Source organism: Impatiens glandulifera, chromosome 1 (assembly GCF_907164915.1).
Source record: "Impatiens glandulifera chromosome 1, dImpGla2.1, whole genome shotgun sequence".
Classification (NCBI taxonomy): domain Eukaryota; kingdom Viridiplantae; phylum Streptophyta; class Magnoliopsida; order Ericales; family Balsaminaceae; genus Impatiens; species Impatiens glandulifera.
This window is the reverse complement of record NC_061862.1, coordinates 128,485,275-128,488,167: the sequence shown is the minus strand read 5'-3', so window position 1 is coordinate 128,488,167 and position 2,893 is coordinate 128,485,275. Positions and strand designations below refer to the sequence as shown.

Here is a 2,893-nt window from a genome sequence, read left to right as displayed (position 1 = left end):
GATGCATCTTAATATGTGACTTTTCTTTTCTAATAATGTTTCTTCTTCTTGTGGTGAATTTTATAGTGAATTTTACATAAATATGTAGTAGTTGTGACTTGTGATCGATGTGTACTGAAATTTTAAGGTTTATTGAGAAATTTGGTGTGAAGATAGGTAAGAAGGATGTTATGCATGGGATGCAATAATATGCATCTTCTTTGCAACTAGGTTTAAATCTTTGATCACGGTGCTAATTGTGAAATTGACTAATCTCGGATTTCTTCTCTCTCTTGAGTTGTATATAATTCTATTCTCTAGTAGTTCTTCTCACAGCGTTGTTTACGACACTTTTTCTTCTTGGTGCATACCCTGAATATTCCAACGGTCATTTCTTGGTCGTAGGGTTCATCGATTTTTATATAAACATCCAACAATTTATAGGTAAAGAAGAGAAGTGGAGATAGTGAACTGCTCCTCAGTGCCTTTGGTAAGTGTTGTTCTTCTTTTTCCACTTAAACAACTGATTGTGTTTCAATAGTTTTGATAGGAAAATAGTAATAATCTTCTTAATTCGAGTGTTTCATTAGTGTTTCATTAGATGCATGATTTCTTTAAATCTCAAACCAACTTTTCTTGAATCAAGGGAATATCTTAATCTGTTTTCTTTTGTATTGATGGTTGTTCTAGGGAAGAGGGTGTACTTTTGGGGTTAAAGAAATGGGACATACTCAGAAATTCTGGCACATTTATCCAGACTCTTGGGGTTAAATCTAGGCATGCTTTATCATAAACAGGTTGTAAATCCATTGATTATTAGAGGTTTTCATGCTTCAATTATTATGTATTTCTATTTAATCTTTCTCAATCAAAAAGTTTGTTACCTATAGTGATTAAATAGAAATCAATGATTTGCAAATGAAATGATGAAAGTGTGAAATATATCTTCTTCAAAAGTCTTCCAATTTCATTTTCAATTATTCTGTATTTTTTGTTTTGTGTAATCATCATAACATCTATTGTTGGACCTTCCTTTTGTTTTGTAGGTCACAGAACTAAAGGACTGGTGTTAGTTTGTTTTACTAACGACAACTAAACATTCTATATGAGCTTTAGGTACTCATAGTCATTCAGATGAAGAAGCTTTTCTTTTTCAGATCAACATCATCATCTTCAAGTGCTGCAAATAATGATTCTGTTTCATAAGAATCAAAGGATGATCAAACTTTCTGAGGGGAAATAACTCAAAGTTCGAAACAAATGATCAATTTACTGAGAATTCTAGAGATAATCATCAAAGCCCAAGGCATTCACTTTCAAAATCTCAAAAGCACGTATCTGAAGAGCAGTCCTCACATCTCAGTCCATGCCTTCGGAGAAGCTTTTCGTTCTCATCAGCTGTATTTCAATGAAGCAGATTGACTACAGAGAAATGCTCATGTCTTCATAGAACAGATTGTGTCTCATAATAACAAAAATGCTTCATCAAAAAGTCAAACAGACGATCATATTAGTAAGAAATTTGATGTTTCAGACAAAAGGTTTACGGGTGCAAGCGAACAATTTAATGGCAACTCAAGTCAGGATTATGCTGTATGTTAAAAAAATTATGGATAAAAGACTTGCTAAAGGAATAAAATTATAATAATTTTTTTTAATTGATAAAGGAAGTGGCGATTGGTTAATAAACCAATTGCTAAATGATTTTGAGTAGTAGCGATTGGTTATTACACCAATCGCTATAAGACTATAACGATTGGTTATCTACCAATCGTCGTTGCTAATTAAGGCATCAACAAGGAGACTTCTGTCGATTGAGAGCGATTTGTATATGACCAATTGCTATAGGTTTATAGCCATTGGTTTAGAGGTTAATAACGATCGGTTTACCAATCGCTATAGGGTCTATTTTTACTAGTGTACCCAATTCTTTCGGTAAATGTCACTTCCCTAAAATTTGAGAATTTCTGGGTAATTAAGGCCAAAGCTAAAAGAAATTGGTATTTCTTTCGGTATTTAAAGGTTATATCGAAAGAATTGGGTAATTCTTTCGGTTTTGGCCCATTCCCAACACTTAGAACAATGTTTAGGTGGTTAGTTAAGAGTTAATATCAAAAGATTTATTATATCTTTAAGTATTATCCCTTTAAATCGCGTTTTTGGTAGAAACCCTTTCCTACACCCTCTCTCTTTCTTCTCTCTACGGAAACCTCCCCCCGCCTCCCAGTCGCCGTTCTTCCTCCAGTCGGTCCACCCTGCCTCTGTTCTACCTCAAGTCGCAGATCTACGCCGCCGCCGCATCTCCACCAAAGGAAGGAACTCTAGCTAGACGATCGATTTACCTCCATCGAACTCTTCTCCCAACAAACTCTTCCTGCATGTATGTCTTCTCTTTTTTATTTGATTAAGGGTTTATGAATATGTAATTGATGTGATTTTTTATACTTCTAGGTTTAGCCTAATTATAATTATAAATAGTTGAAATTGGTCTGATTTAGGGTTTTATATACTTCTAGGTTTAACATAATTATAGATTTACTGAAATTGGTGTGATTTAGGGTTTATGAATATGCAATTTATGTGCAGAGTTGTTTTTAATTTGGACAATAAAAATGTTTGAAGTCGACATTCCACATAAATGTTCATTTGGATAAGTATGATTTTAATAATTGTCTAGTGTTGTTAATAAATCTCTTTGATTGATTGTGGTCTTGTTTTCATATTGCTGAAATTGGTGTGAGTTAGGGTTTATATACTTTTAAGTTTAGTCTAATTATATATTTTCTGAAATTTATATGATTTAGGGTTTATGAAAAGTTTATAGATTAATTAAGATTACTATCAATTGATTGCTAATAGTTATTGTAAAGAGAATTAATTATGATTCCTAACAATTGATTGTCGTCTTGTTCTT

General features: G+C 32.8%; 1 long non-coding RNA gene across 1 annotated transcript; it reads left to right on the top strand.

Moving 5' to 3' along the window:
• The first annotated feature begins 381 nt into the window (after positions 1-381).
• Positions 382-1,044, top strand: LOC124918911. The gene is made up of 3 exons (XR_007097540.1): positions 382-469; positions 670-776; positions 1,026-1,044. It is a non-coding gene; the product is annotated as an uncharacterized LOC124918911 (long non-coding RNA).
• The last annotated feature ends 1,849 nt before the right edge of the window (positions 1,045-2,893 follow it).